Here is a 16316-nt window from a genome sequence, read left to right on the forward strand (position 1 = left end):
TCACATGCACTTAGTCGCGTAAAAGAGTCACGGTGCGGTCTCGCTTCGCGTCGTATAATAACAGGATAATTACATGTAAATAAATAAAACAATTACCTTGACAGAAAAAATATTAATCGTCGCGTCGCGTAAAGAGTAATCACGGTCGGTATTGCTCCGCGCGTACTTGACGCGAGACCGGCGAGACACTACCGTGTTAGGTTAATGACTGTGATGTGACAGCGCGCTAAACGCACTGTCTGCACTGCACTGCACTGCACTGCACTGCACTGCACTGCAACGCTGCCAGCCGCCTGCAGTGTCGAAAAAGTAAAAGTGACATTTCCCCCTTTTATATATATATATATATGTCATAAGACGTCGGCGTTAGGAGGAGAAGTATCTTAATATTAAAATTTTCACATTTGGACTTTGCGTCGCAATATATCCGCTCGTAGGGCACGTAGCGGAATATTATAACCCCCCCCCCCTAATTCGACCCCAAGCTATCGATCAAGCCTACTTAGAACTTGATCCGTTCACTCGTTATCGAGATCTCAACGGGCGTATCCCGTTTGGACACGTAACGATTCGACACCGCTTGATTAGACACGCACTTTTAAACACGTAATTATTGAACACCGCACGATTCGACACCGCATGATTCAACACTGCACGATTGGACACCGCACGATTGGACACCGCATGATTCGACACCGCACAATTCGACGCGAACATTGCACGATTCGACACCGCACGATTCGGCACCGCACGATTCGACACGAACATTGCACGATTTGACACCGCACGATTCGACACGCACAATTCGACACCGCACGATTCGACACGCTCGATTCGACACCGCACGATTCGACACCGCACGATTAGAAAGTTACACGACAGTTTCCCGAAAAAGTAGAGGGGATTGTTGGTACTAACGAAAATCCCTAGGCAACACAATTTAATTTTTGTAGATTAGTAGCACCGCGTAAGTAGTAATCTGTTAAGTTAGAGAAAGCCTTTTTCAAAATATACGCGCACGAATACAAAATAATCAAACCTTTTTGACACATGCGTGATAATGAAAGGACAGTATTTGTTATTTGTTTTCAAACTTCTATGTAATCTTCGATATTTCTATTTTCTATTATTGTTAATTTTGTACAAATTATCAAAACTAATAGGAAAAAAGAAAATACATACAATTATAAACATTTTATTTCTTTTCTGTTTTTAATTTTTTTTTCAGTAAATAATTTATATTGTTAGAATTGAAAGAATCGGTCTAACAACTTCTCCAATTACGTTGCATATATATATAAATTATTTCCCTATATGTCAAAATAGTTCACGCATACACTTTTCACGCGAAACGAGGTGCCACATGGGTTCATGACGCGCTTTACAAGCTCGTTTAAGTACATGCGGGGGCGGGGGGATTTTGCTCCCTTGCACCCCCCTCTCCATGCATATACTTTATAATTTCGCTTTACAACTTAGCATGTACTTTAAGTTGTAAAGCGAGTTCCACGCTGCCTACCGGCGGGGTGGGTGCGGGGGAAGGAGGGCCAAAAGTCCCCCTCGCACCCCCCCCCCGTGTGTGTGTGTATGCATATTACATCTACAATTTAATATAGTCAGGATAAACTAATAAAATCTATTAATTTATCCTGACTATCCAGCACCCACCTCCGCCGGTAGGCAGCGTGGAACTCGCTTTATAACTTAAAGTACCTGCTAAATTGTAAAGCGAAATTATAAAGCACATGCATGAAGGAGTGCAAGGGGGCTTACATGCGTAAGCGCACGTGAGCAGGAGGGCTTTTCTCCCCTGCACCCCCTTCCCCATGCATGTACTTTATAATTTTGTTTTACAACTTAGCATGTACTTTAAGTTGTAAAGCGAGTTCCACGTTGCCTACCGAAGGGGGGGGACGAAGGCCCCCCTTGCACCCCCCGCGCGCGCGCGTGTGTGTGTGTGTGTGTGTGTGTGCGTGTGTGTTTGTGTGTGTATGCATAACATCTACAATTTAATATAGTCAGGATAGTCAGAGGATAAATTCCACGCATGTACTTAAAGCGCGTCATGAACCCATGTGGCACCTCGTTTCGCGTAGAAAGTGTATGCGTGAACTATTTCGACATATACATATATATTAGTTATTTATGCCTTCCAATACTCAAAATAGCTGCTATATTTTCCAAACTTTTTTTTGTTAATAACTTTTTAACGAATAACGAGCGACGGCTAAAATAATATGTAATGGAAAATAGAAATACCGAAGATTACATAGAAGTTTTAAAACAAAATAACAAATACTGTCCTTTCATTATCACGCATGTGTCAAAAAGGTTTGATTATTTTGTATTTGTGCGCGTATATTTTGAAAAAGGCTTTCTCTAACTTAACAGATTACTACTTACGCGGTGCTACTAATCTACAAAAATTAAATTGTGTTGCCTAGGGATTTTCGTTAGTACCAACGTTATCCCCTCTACTTTTTCGGGAAACTAATCGTGTAACTTTCTAATTGTGCGGTGTCGAATCGTGCGGTGTCGAATCGTGCTGTGTCGAATCGTGCGTGTCGAAAAGTGCGGTGTCGAATCGTGCGGTGTCGAATCGTGCAATGTTCGTGTCGAATCGTGCGGTTTCGAATCGTGCAATGTTCGCGTCGAATTGTGCGGTGTCGAATCATGCGGTGTCCAATCGTGCGGTGTCGAATCGTGCGGTGTCGAATCGTGCGGTGTTAAATAGTTACGTGTCCAATAGTGCGTGTCTAATCAAGCGGTGTCGAATTGTTACGTGTCCAAAAGGAGGTCACCCGATCTCAACATCTCGAGTACTCGCAACCTGTCGCGTAAAAGAGTCACGGTGGGTCTCGCTCCGCGTATACTTGGCACGAGACACTACCGTGTATCTTGGTGTGTATTAATCGCGCTGAAAATTGTAACTTTATTACGTAGTAAAAAGTGCAGCTTCTCGTCGTTGTCAAAAGTTGAAACATGAGAAATGTTGAAAGAACGGATACGTCGTACACACATTGTGGCAATAAAAAGCTATGAATTCTATGAACTCATTGTATAACATCAGGCGAGACACGTGCAACTCCATGGGTAACAGCATGGCAAAGTAAAATAGCGTAATGTAACGAGTAACGAGATTTTGAGTGATCGTAAGTTTTTAGAGTGAAGCTCGTAAAATATGACAGAATAAGATGCGCAAGCGAGAAACGACGCAGCTTAAAAGTAACTTTATTTTGCTTCTTAACTTGCTAAAACCATCGCGTCATTCATCTTTTATTTAATGAGATTTAAAGTTTATTAAGCACAAAACATACATCTTCGTAATTAATTGTTGTTCGCGTCGCAGCAGAGAATAGAAGGTGCAGTGAGTGCACACCAAAGATTGAGAGAGCAGTTGAGGAAGTTTTAAAATCTTATTATAGACACAGAAAACAATAGAACAAAAAATTTCTTTGCATGTATTAATTAGACGCAATTCTGCAATGCAAAACCAACTTCAAAATCTTACTTTTCCGCTAGAGCAAATTCCACGAAACATTAGAAATAAAATTCTGCGTCAACGTTATCTCAAATATTACGACAAAACTATAATCCTCCTCAAATACAATTTCATGTATTATATACTTTTCTAGAAAATCTTTTGTCCACGTGAAGTAAACTTTGCAATACAGAACTAAAAATCATGAAAATGGCGCTTGGTTCCTTATTGCATAACGCCATAACTGCAAATTGAGAGCATGTATTAAGCCCGGTGTCCACGATGCAAGAACTGTGTCCAAGTTTCGATTTAAGCCAATCAACTTGCAGCTCTTACAGAAAAGTAGCAGTTTCATTGACTTAAACCGAAACTTGGACACAGTTCTTGCATCGTGGACACCGGGCTTAACACTGCAAGAATTGGTCAAACAAGGCGTGACAAAAACAACGGACTACCGTGAGAACTGGGCACGTATTATGGAACTTTTCGGAATAGATTTTAATCGGAATTGTTCAATTATTTTCTAGATTTCTATTGTGTTTTTCTCCTCTTCTAAAAAGGACAAGTCATCGATACTCGAATCTATCGAAGTATTGTTGTCGCTTTTCCGCGATGCCGATTGATTCTCTCTCTGCGCTTACTGTTCTGTAATACGTGATGTCCTATCGATCAAATTTGTTAGTAAAAATAATGAAAATTAGCTGTTTATGTAACTGTGTGAAAAACTAGCAAGTGCCGAATGCGTCAAGTCCTAAGGATTTATTCTCTCGTCATTTAAGAAAGTTCGCGAGTCTTCAAAACTTCAATAACAATAACTTGACGTGTGTTTGATGGTCGATCAACTTTCATTTTGCCTAAAATGCTTATAATATATATTTTTTAACCATGTCACTCAAGAAAAAGGAAAAAACAGCAATTGACTATTAGGCACATAATATACAGTCCATATCAAATGCTTTGAAATTGCTGAGATGAAATAATTAAATAATTTGCATATTAATGTTAACATTATAACAATGTTAAACAATCGTGATTTTAAGTATTTTAAATTAAAATAAAGTCGGTTTATTGTCAAAAATTCTGAGTATTTATGTCTTTTAAAATAAATCTTTATGTAGAGATATTTTTTAAGAAGCACGTTTTGAATATAAGTTTTTTAAATTATAAATCTTTATACACTTATTTTGTAACAACAGATCGGCATGTACATGTCTTTTACTATCTCTCATTAGGAGTGATTTGACGGGTGCTCAGCCTCCACGTTTTATTACTAATCTAATACAGATGAGAGCCGAAATCACCACTTCTAACTTCACTAGAGTGACAGCTAGAGACTCTATAAAAGGTCCTATTCAGACACTTCATGGTATTAATCTATACATACAGGGTAGGCCAAAAATATGGGTACAGCCGAGTATCTTGAAAACAATGAATTAAAAGAAAAATGTTTCAGAGAAAAGTTGTAAGGTTTAAAAAGATCTATTTACTGACTGTATTAGTTCGAATTTAGATAAAGTCGTTAAGGACAAGTTAGGGTCACTTTGGATTTTTTAAATTGGATTCCCTATTTTTTATTATTTATTGCATATTCTTGTATTGTCGAGACGTTTTCAAAACACTATAATGAAACGCTATAATAAAGCTTTCTTTCCTTAAAAATTTCTCGAGATATTTCAAAATTTGTTATAATATTTTTAATATAAAATAAATTATCTCGTAAAGTATTCACTTTTTTCTGACTTTACCTTGATACTCTTATACGTAGAATAATGAAAAGAATCGATTTTTGTAAAAAAAAATTATTTTAAAATATTTGATTGTATTTTGTAGACGTATTCAATTTTACAAAATTGCAAACGTAAAAATTAATATTATTATTCAATTTCTTTCATTATTCTACGTATAAATGTATCAAAGTATAAAGTCATCAAAAAGTGAATACTTTATGATATATGATGTTTATTTCATATTTTATGTTAATATCACAAAATATAAAGATATCATAAGAAACTTTGAAATATCTCAGGAAGTTCTTAACGAAAGAGTTTTATTATAGTGTTTTGAAAACGTCTTGACAAGGGCTACAAGAATATGTAATAAAAAATAAGGGATTCAATTTAAAAAATTCAAAGTGACCCTGATTTGACCTTAACGACTTTATTTAAGGTCAAACTAATATAGTCAAATAGATCATTTAAACTCTACAACTTTTGTCTGAAACATTTTTTTTTTAATCTATTGTTTTCGAGATATTCGACTGTACCCATACTTTTGGCCCACCCTGTATAAAAACAAATGTCCTGACTGACTAACTGACTCATCAACGCCCAGCCCAAACCCCTAAACCTAATAGAAACATGAAATTCGGGGAGTATATTCCTTCCATGACGTAAACACCCACTAAAAAGGGATTTTTATAAATTCGACTTCTAAGGGGGATAAAAAAGGATAAAATGTGTGTTATCGTAGCGAAGCACGAGTATCAAGCTAGTTTCACATAAAACGATAGAGGGGATATCAAATTTCTAATTTACGACTTTTATAATTATGACTAGATGTTATCGACTTATTTTATAATTGATGGCTTTTATTATAGCGCACTGAAGATTACCTTATTTTAGCTCGAAACGTATTGTTTATTTAAATTATAATACATTCTTAGCACGTACATCCAATTTTAGTTCGATAGCCTCTTTTATCTCCTTTGTTAGTAAATCTTTACTTTGAATTCACAAGAAGAATCATGGCATACATATTGCGTGAATAAAAATTCGTGGAAACTTTCAAAGTTCTTTGGCGAAACGTATTGCGTAAAATCGCTAACAAACGTGTTCGCAAAATCCCGGTACGCACGCGACAACAGATCGATTTAACTTTTGTGATAAGAAATGCATTTAACTCACTCTCACGTGCAAATGAGCGAGCACAAAGATTCGCGCTCGTATAAAATTCTTCATAATTACGACAAATCTGTAGTTGACAAAAGAAGTTTCTGTATTTCCATGGACAATATTGTGTGTTTACAATATATCGACGTCAGTTTCAAGGATATCGAATCCGAGATGAGATTTAGTGCAATATCGTTAGAAGCCGGTCTTTCGCATGCACTTACGTGAATCTACAGCGTAACGCGTACTTGCGACTATCCCCGTGTAAATCAATTCTTTTGAAAACTCGCGTGATACATGGCGCCAGAAAATTACGGCAACAAGTAAAATTATTATTACGTCATGTTCGAACACGAGCCGTGTAGTTGTGACATTGCAACTTATAATATATATCGCGGCAATATTTCTCAATCCGCCTTCTTCTTTGCCTTCAGTTATAACCAGGTATTTTATGCATCAACGTTTCTAGAGAAGTTAACAAGACTCAGCTTCCGATACTGAATGTATAAAAATAAGTCGACTATTCTATTAAGTTTAAACTTTGCTAATTAAACTTTCAACAAATGTTTAGATCCATAGTTTTTGTCAGTAAGACGTATCGGAGTGATTGGAACGACGCGAGAATTATCCAGAATTGCCAAAAAAGCGATAGAATTCAACAGCATCTCATGCTTTACTTAACAATAAAACGTAAAGTACCAGTGAAATTAAAAAATTATTCAAAACTGTATAAAGGCCGGAATTATTGATAAAATTAACATATTAGGAATACATACAGTCGTACCCACTGCTAAACGCGCGGCAACGATAAGATAAATCAGATATATCTACGCGAGTTGATTAATTTAATCAAGATATAATTATCAAATCTCAATAATGACTTAGAAGATGGCTCCAAAATGGCTTGATAGTAAACTGATGAATAACACAAAATTAATGCAATAAATCTTAATAATCAAATAATTATGCAGTTTTTATAACAAAAGTCATAATAATAATAAGTTATAATAATACTTAACATTCAAGAGAGTTTAATATAATTATGATTGTCAAATATTAACATTTATATTATTCTAATTGATATTATAAAAATTATAACTGAAAATTTAAACTTAAAAAAATTTCTGAGCTACTATATGAATTAGATAAAGAGATATTTCATAATTATTTTTTAAGGTGATTGGGCCATGTACCATATGAGTCAATATAAGGGCTAAATTTTATTTTAAGAAAAACCATTTTTATGGATATATTCTAGGCACTTGTATAATTACTGGTTTTATAATGTAACTTTTCATTCGATTACGTATCAATTTATCTACTGATAAATGTAAACAGTTCAAGATTTGACTTCAGTTGACATTCGTACAAGAGAAATGTCACGACATTGCATCTCTTCGCTGTAGGCAGCTATCATGAGAGTGCCATGTGTTTGAGTAAGGTTATGTATTGTGTTTATGTTGAAAAATAATGGAAGGTAACAAACAATTTCGATAACGGGAGATTTGCTTGCAAAAGAATAGTGCTGTGGAAAGAAAACACTACACGGCGCGGCGTTGCTACTTGTTCACGTCGCGTACAGCTGATCGAAAGGCCGACAAGAAACGCGACGATTCATCAACTTTTGATTGAATTTTTGGCCTTATTACACGTCAACGTCGTTTTGTCTTATACTTAACAAGTGCTAGAAGAATCAAATAATGTTATTTTTAGTTTTTTGAACTTGTTTCTTTACAGACAGTGAGTGAAATTCTCGAAAAATGTATGTTTCTGGTACAATTCCCCATAAAACCTATGTTAAAAATGCCAACTTTGAGATTTAATATCTCAAAAACTAGACGTCAGATCTTCTCAAAATTGCAAATTTAAGCGTATTTAGGTTTTTTTTATAACATGTATTTAATCCGGATTTTTTTCTTTGACATGCTCTGATGGCCCAATTACTTTAAATAACTTTCAAGGATGTAAAATATTCCTGATATCAATGTTTTTAAATCTAAATTATAACATATTTTAAAATCTAAGTGTACATACAGTTATAATGTAGTTACCTTCATCATATTATTATGTACATGATACATATCCCAGCAAACGCAAAAGGATTAAAAGATATTAAAATTTTTTAATACCTTTAAATTCCTTTTTTGGCGGAATTAGATGAAATTAGATGGGATTTGAAATGAGATGGTCCAATCCCATGGAATCCAAAAAAGAAAAATTTCAATTCCATCCAATCCTATGGAATCCGTAAAGGTTATGGAATTGCATGGCATTAGATGGTTTAGGAAACGTCTCGCGCCTCCGTTGGGCGACCAAGCGCCGTTGTTCGTCGGTGAGCTTTTGTGTATGCCTAAGGGCATTACACGCACTACTGCCGACAATTAGCCCGAAAATGAGATTTATAAGATCTGTCAGGCACCGTAGGGGGTCCCTTTACATAGCGGTCGAGACGAAACTTTGAACTCGAGAAGATGCCCCGGCGATGCGACGCCTAGCGGCGTCGACGCGAATTGCCGGTAATGCAGATACCGCGCAGGCGTGTACTATTGTTGGCGCGTACCGCCACAGAGTTCAACACGGACACTTTTCAATCCCTATCCTGGTATTCAATGGTATTCATTTTATTGTCAGAATAGACGGAATTCAATGGAATTCAATACGGAAATTTTTAATTCCTAGTTTGGCGTTCAATGGTATTCATTTCGTTAACGGAATCAATGGTATTCAATGGAATTCATCACGAAATTTTCCAATCCCTAACCTGGCATTCAGTGGTATTCATTTCGTTAACGGAATCAATGGTATTCAATGGAATTCATCACAAAACTTTCCAATCCCTAACCTGGCATTCAGTGGTATAACATTTTTGTGTCGGAATTGGATGGGATTCAAAAAAGACAAATTCTTTCCAAAATAAGGAATTCCATGATATTGAAACTATTTCAATCCTTTTTTGGACAGAATGGAATTCGGAAAGTCCTTAATTGAATTCCTGGCAATCCCGTTTTAATTCTTTTCAATCTTTTTTCGTTTGCTGGGATATACACATATACACGGAGAAAATTTTATATTAAATATATTACTATGATATCTCATTAACTGCGGACCATCAAGGAATTATAAGTTTAAATTAATAATAAATTATCGTAAGTTACCACAAAACCCCGTTTACGTGGAGGAATTATCGTAAGTTACTACAGAAGTAACGCTCGTGTAAACTAGTAGGTATGGGAGTGCGCTGATGAACCGGCTGAAAGCACTATTTGCACTCTGTCACGCACTGCGACAGTGCACTGCAGTGCACGATCTGCGTCTGCACGGGCATCACTGCCCCTTCATGTCAAAGATAAGAAAATGACAATTATTATTATTATTTGTCCGACAACAACGTGGACGTTTCTTAAAATGTAATTTTCGAATTCGGACTTCGTAATATCTCCACTTGTAGGGCACGTAGCGGAAAAATAAAAACACTTTTATTATATAAATTTGATCCAAGCTATCAATTAAGCCTAATTAGAACTTGATCCGTTCACTGGTTACCGAGATCTCAAAATCTCGGTTACTTGCAACTCGTCGGGTCGCGTATAAAAGAGCCACGGTGCGGTCTCGGTTCGCGTATACTTGGCGCGAGACACTACCGTGTCTCTTATTGATATTCCAGGATATGAACGAGAAATTCTTAAATATTTAAATCAGATGATTATAATGGAGTAAAGGGCTTAACAAAATAAAATAAATAATAAAACAAAAAATATTACCAAAATAAGAAGATATGTTAAGCAAAAAATTTAGCTTTGTTAGAATTTAAAATATTACAAAATAATGAAAATACTTGCTTGATTTAATCTATATTATAATTCAGCTTTATTGTAAACTTAAGTTCTATAATTTTATCAAAATTTTATTACTTTTCAAATAACAATATATTTAACGTATTTTATATAAAAAGTACAGTGTGATAAAATAAACGGCGTAATATTGCTATTATATTCTGATTCATTAGTACGACTCATTTGTACAGAATGTAACTCAAATTTGATCGCGATAAACTGACAGCAACATGAAAATAATAATTGAAGTATTGAAAGTGTCAGTTTTAAAAACAAAGCATATTATCTACAATATGTTCGCGCCAATACGAACAGACAATTGTTATCCGACAAACATAACAGCGTTTGATAGAAACCTATGCACATTTCGCATTCTCGTTACATTGCGCTATCCGTACACATCTACATTACATATACATGTTCAACTTGCACGTAAACACATTGTTTCATCTCTGACCGGAAAGCAGAACTAATAGCGAGAACAGTCGGAATGGTGAAAAGAAAGACTTTGTAGCGATTTGATTGTGGAAACGGTGGAATGGTTAAATATTATGAATCTTCTGCCATCAGCAAGTATAAAAGTAAATATGATTACTTTATTTGATTCATAAACTATATTACTCTTTGCATATTTCTCTAAAGAGTACATAATTTTTTTCTAAAGAAAGTTGCAAATTAATAGGTGTTACGCATAATGGCTTTAGAGCGTGATTCGTCAACTTGATTCGTTCTTTTTTGGCAATTTAAATAATTTGCAAAAATTTATTATATCTAACAGAACTTATAGCTTTTTGTGCGTAAAATTTTACCGTTTATGGTATTTGGAAAATATTAGTGCATAACGTTTAAAAAAAACGTATATTGAAACAACAAATAAAAACCGATAAAAAGCGCACACAACCACGAGGAAATGCAAAATAGTAAGCGTGATAGTATGACCATCAGCGGTTTAACACTATTGATTGGTAAATGAACGCTGGACACATTAAATGGACCCATGGACGATTGCCGCAGGATCAGGAACCAAGAAAATTTAATGCGCCTAGCACTTTACAGGAAAGTGATCTTAAAAGTGCTCATTGAATGAAATAATTTCTGATGCAAATAGAAAATACTGTATTTTTCTTAACATAAAGGGTAAATATGCATATTAGGTCAAACCTCACCGATGACCTTGACCTTGACATATGTTGTCAAGGTCACCCTCCTGAGTGACCTTCAGAAGGTTTTAGCCGGCGGTCATTGTTTATTAAAAAGTTATAAACAAAAAATGTTTCGAAAATATAGCAGTTATTTTGAGTATTGGAAGGCATAAATGACTAATATATATGTCGAAATAGTTCACGCATACACTTTTCACGCAAACCGAGGTTTACGCACACCTCCCCCTGCTTTCGGGGGAGGTGCGGTAGTCCCGAAATAGTTCACGCATACACTTTTCACGCGAACCGAGGTTCACGCACACCACCCCCCCCCTGCTTTCGGGGGAGGTGCGGTAGTCCCGAAATAGTTCACGCATACACTTTCCACGCGAACCGAGGTTCACGCACACCCCCCCCTGCTTTCGGGGGAGGTGCGGTAGTCCCGAAATAGTTCACGCATACACTTTTTACGCGAACCGAGGTTCACGCACACCCCCCCCTGCTTTCGGGCCGGCCCGAAGCGCGTCATCTAACCCATTCTCTGCTTTAACAAAAAGACTTCAATTTATCAACAATTCACTACTTTAAATGTTGTGTTTTGGTAAAGCAGCGACTTTCTCGCGAAATAAAGTATTCTCTGCTTTAAAAAAAAAACGTAATATTAGTCATTTATGCCTTCCAATACTCAAAATATCTGCTATATTTTTCAAACTTTTTTTGTTTATAACTTTTTAATAAACAATGACCGCCGGCTAAAACCTTCTGAAGGTCACTCAGGAGGGTGACCTTGACAACATATGTCAAGGTCAAGGTCATCGGTGAGGTTTGACCTAATATGCATATTTACCGAGAACTTGTTTACTCTCTCTCTCTCTCTCTCTCTCTCTCTCTCTCTCTCTCTCTCTCTTTCTCTCTCTCTCTCTCTCTCTCTCTCTCTCTCTCTCTCTCTCTCTCTCTCTCTCTCTCTCTCTCTCTCTCTCCTCCCTCCCCCCTCCCTCCCTCCCTCCCTCCCTCTCCCTCTCCTCCCGCTTCCTCTCTCCCTCTCTCCTCCTCTCTCTCTCTCTCTCTCTCCTCCTCTCTCTCTCTCTCTCTCTCATGTAATTCTCGCATATAGCTGCAGCCATTCAACAAACAACTCTGTCTCGGTGTGAGCCGTCATACACAAGAATTCCAAGCGAGCAGATCGTTTTCATTTGAAAAACAATCACGTTTAACACACTGGATTATAATTTAAAGCTGTCTCACATACGAACAACGATATTGTCACAAACTTTTACGATACTGGTGTTTAACTTTATCTCGAACGAAAGGAATAATCGGGTATTCTAAATAAACGTCTATCATGGAGTACTATACGATAGCCTTATCAATATTAGCCGGCATATTTGCTATTTATTATTGCTTGTCCCGTAAAGATTCAAATGAGTTTCGGCAATACGAAATTCCACATGCAAAAGAACATTTCTTGTTAGAACATATCTGGAAAATTTTCGTGCGTCCAAAGAGTTTCGCCGATACCATTAAACAAATATATGATATGCATTTTAACGCTAAGTACGTTGGAGCTTTTGATTTTACGAGATTAATCGTGGTAATCCGTGATCTAGAACTGATCAAGTCTGTCGCTATAAAAAATTTTAATGCCTTTTACGATCATCTTTTCTTTGGCACCGAGAATCAAGATCCGCTTTTCGGGACAAATTTGTCCGCTCTTCGTGGCGACAAGTGCCATGACGTTAGAGCGCTTCTATGTCCCGCTTTTACAGCTAACAAATTAAGGGTTATATGTTTCGAATAATATCCGAGTGCGCTATAAATTTTTCAAAGTACTTAATGAATGTACCGTCAGACAAGCGCGTTATGGAAACAAAAGATACATTCTCTAAGTATTCTAACGATGTGATTGCTTCTTGTGCCTTCGATATTAATGTGGATTCGATGAGAGATCCAGAGAACAATTTTTACGTTTTCGGCAAAAAAGTAACACGACATGATTTCCTTTATAAGAATTCTGATGTATCAGCACATGCCGGTGTTCATACGTTTGTTAAACCTTAAGTTAATAGATGATCGTACTAATGCATTCTTTGTAAATCTAGTAGCTGATACTATAAAAATCAGAGAAGAGAAAGGTATTATATACTCGTCCAGTTATCGTCCAGACGTTATCCAGCTGCTGATGGATAACAGAAGCAAAAGAGAGCCTGGGAGAGAACTGACCATTTTAAACATAACATCGCAGGTATTTATTTTTTTCTTCGCTGGTTTTGAGACCAGCTCGACACTGATGAGTTTTGCGGGACACAAAATTGCTGTCAATCCAGATATAATCCAAGAAAAGCTGCAAAATGAGATCAACAAGGTTGTAGAAAATACGAATGGCCAATCATCTTACGAGGCGATCAATAAAATAAAGTATTTGAGTGCTGTTGTTAATAAGACTCTCAGAATATATCCGGTATAACCAATGACGGACAGATTATGCGTGAAAGATTTCGAATTACTCGCAGCACTGCCAGGTGCAAAGCCGTATCTTGTAAAGGAAGGAACGATAGTTTGGATCCCGTTTTATGGGCTTTAACACGACCCTAAGTATTTCCCAGAACCGGATAAGTTCAACCCTGAGAGTTTCTTCGATGAAGGCGATCAGTGTAACCTTAACGCTTATTATCCATTTGGATTAGACCCGAGGATGTGCATCGGCAACAGGTTCGCGTTACTGGAAACGAGGACTTTACTATTTCATCTTCTAGCTCGTTGTCATCTAAAGCCTTACGAAAAAACTTCAACATCTGTAAAGTTGCAGAAAGGCGGATTTTCAATGCGGATTGAAGGTGGTTTCTGGTTGAGCATCGTACCGAGAGAGAACGAAAGCATCCTACGGGAATGCAAACTAAGCATGTCGGTTCTAGAAAGTAAGAATACAAAGTAAGGACAGGAATGCAATTAAACAATGAGATTCAAAACATTAAAGTCCATGAACGTAGAGAAAACAAATATATTTTACATTACATTACAATGTTACAATATATGTGTTACAGTATTATAATATACATATATGTACAAAACAATAATAATAAAAAGAAGGTTAGCATACGTGCTGCGAGATGTTCTGCGGCTGATTCTGCAAATCATTTTAACAATGTAAGAGCAATTCTGATCATAACAAAATCTTTCATCCATTTTATTGTCAGAGAGCGATTAGCCACGGTCAAAGTACCTCCCGTCAAGGATAGACAATCTAATGCAATCTCATAATTTCTCCTATTAAATTGCTGTCAATGAATATAAATCACGTTACATATTAATAATAATAAATAAAAGGCAAAAGATGTATATAAAAATATTACATAAACAGTAACTGGCGAATCCAATGTACATCATTTTGATTATAAAAATTTATCATGTGTGAAACAACATAGATGCGATAAATGTAATGGCAAATGTAAATACTCCTGTCGACCTCACTTACATAAGTAATGACAAATCAGATATATTAGATTGTGCTGCAACAATAGTCGATCGACCGTGGCCTTTCGACGCGCGTAACGTTGTACTGTGATATCATCTTTGTTACTGACAGTACGATAATTAAACATATTCAAGAAACAAGTAAAGAAGTGCAAGAATTGATTTCAATTTCGACAAAATTATATGGTGTATACTAGTTTAGTGGATAATATATAAAGCTGTGATAAATATATCAGTACGACATTATATAGATTTGCTTTGTCGGTGATTACGGGTGCTCTACCCTGGTAACCATCTCCGATAGAAAACGATAAAAAATTTTCTTATCGTTTTTAATACGGTTAGTGAATCGTTTATTTACGGTACTCTATCAGAAACTCACGTTACAAAATACTTGGGATCCTATCGTAAATGTCTTATCAGCTATACATCAGTTTTTATCGTTTTTAATATGGTTAGTGAATCGTTTATTTACGGTATTCTATCAGAAACTCACGTTACAAAATACTTGGAATCTTATCGTAAATGTCTTCTCAGCTGCACATCAGTTTCTATCGTTTTTAATATGGTTAGTGAATCGTTTATTTACGGTACTCTATCAGAAACTCACGTTACAAAATACTTGGAATCCTATCGTAAATATCTTATCAGCTATATATCAGTTTCTATTGTTTTTAATATAATTAGTGAATCGTTTATTTACGGTATTCTATCAGAAACTCACGTTGCAAAATACTTGGGAGGTGCTTTTCAGGTGCTCCAATAGTACAAAATGCGGATAAATATTATAGCTTGTTAAAGTGTCATAGTAACTATTATAAGAATTTCATGAATAATAAAGAGGTACATATATATGGTGCATATTTAGCGGAATTGTGCTCCACACCCCTTACAGATAAGTATTACTGACTAAATACTTAAAATTTCAGTGATTTAATACTGTCAATATTTATTTGGGAAATACTGGGAAAATACTGGTAGTGATAAATATTATAGGTAGTGATTAATACTACACAGAACTACTGGTGCTTAGTATTGAATTACTCACCGATATTTCGATTTCCGATATTTACCCGGCATAAAAAAAAAATTTTTTTTTTTAGAAATTTTATTACTATTTTATAACTAAATTTGTTTCTTAAGATGCAGTCTATAATTATAAATATTTTCTCGTATTTGAAAAACACACTTACTTTGGTGGGATCGAACTCGGGACCTCTGGATCGTGAGCCAACTGCTTTACGTGGTAGACTACTTCTTAATTTGATGTAAGTGTTATATATAGTCTACATGTGTCATAACCAGCGCAAATATATAATTTTTCAAAAATCATCTTAAGAAACAAATTCAGTTTAAAAAGAGTAATAAAATTTTGAATTGGATATTAAAATGATATCCTTAGTACTATTTCAAAACTTGTACACTTTTATCACGACGAATTAGTACAGACCTTCATATAAAATGTATTTGTGCCTTACTTTTATCTCTTTTCCTTAATATT

The 16316-nt window shown here is 35.9% G+C and overlaps 1 protein-coding gene and 1 pseudogene across 5 annotated transcripts in view; one reads left to right on the plus strand and one right to left on the minus strand.

Annotated features, from left to right (window-relative positions):
* Positions 1-16316, minus strand: part of 5-ht7 (5-hydroxytryptamine receptor 7) — a 561506-nt gene that overhangs the window by 475295 nt on the left and 69895 nt on the right. The window lies entirely within an intron of this gene.
* On the plus strand, positions 12429-14332 carry LOC139811993 (cytochrome P450 9e2-like; annotated as a pseudogene).

This window comes from Temnothorax longispinosus, chromosome 4 (assembly GCF_030848805.1).
Source record: "Temnothorax longispinosus isolate EJ_2023e chromosome 4, Tlon_JGU_v1, whole genome shotgun sequence".
NCBI lineage: Eukaryota > Metazoa > Arthropoda > Insecta > Hymenoptera > Formicidae > Temnothorax > Temnothorax longispinosus.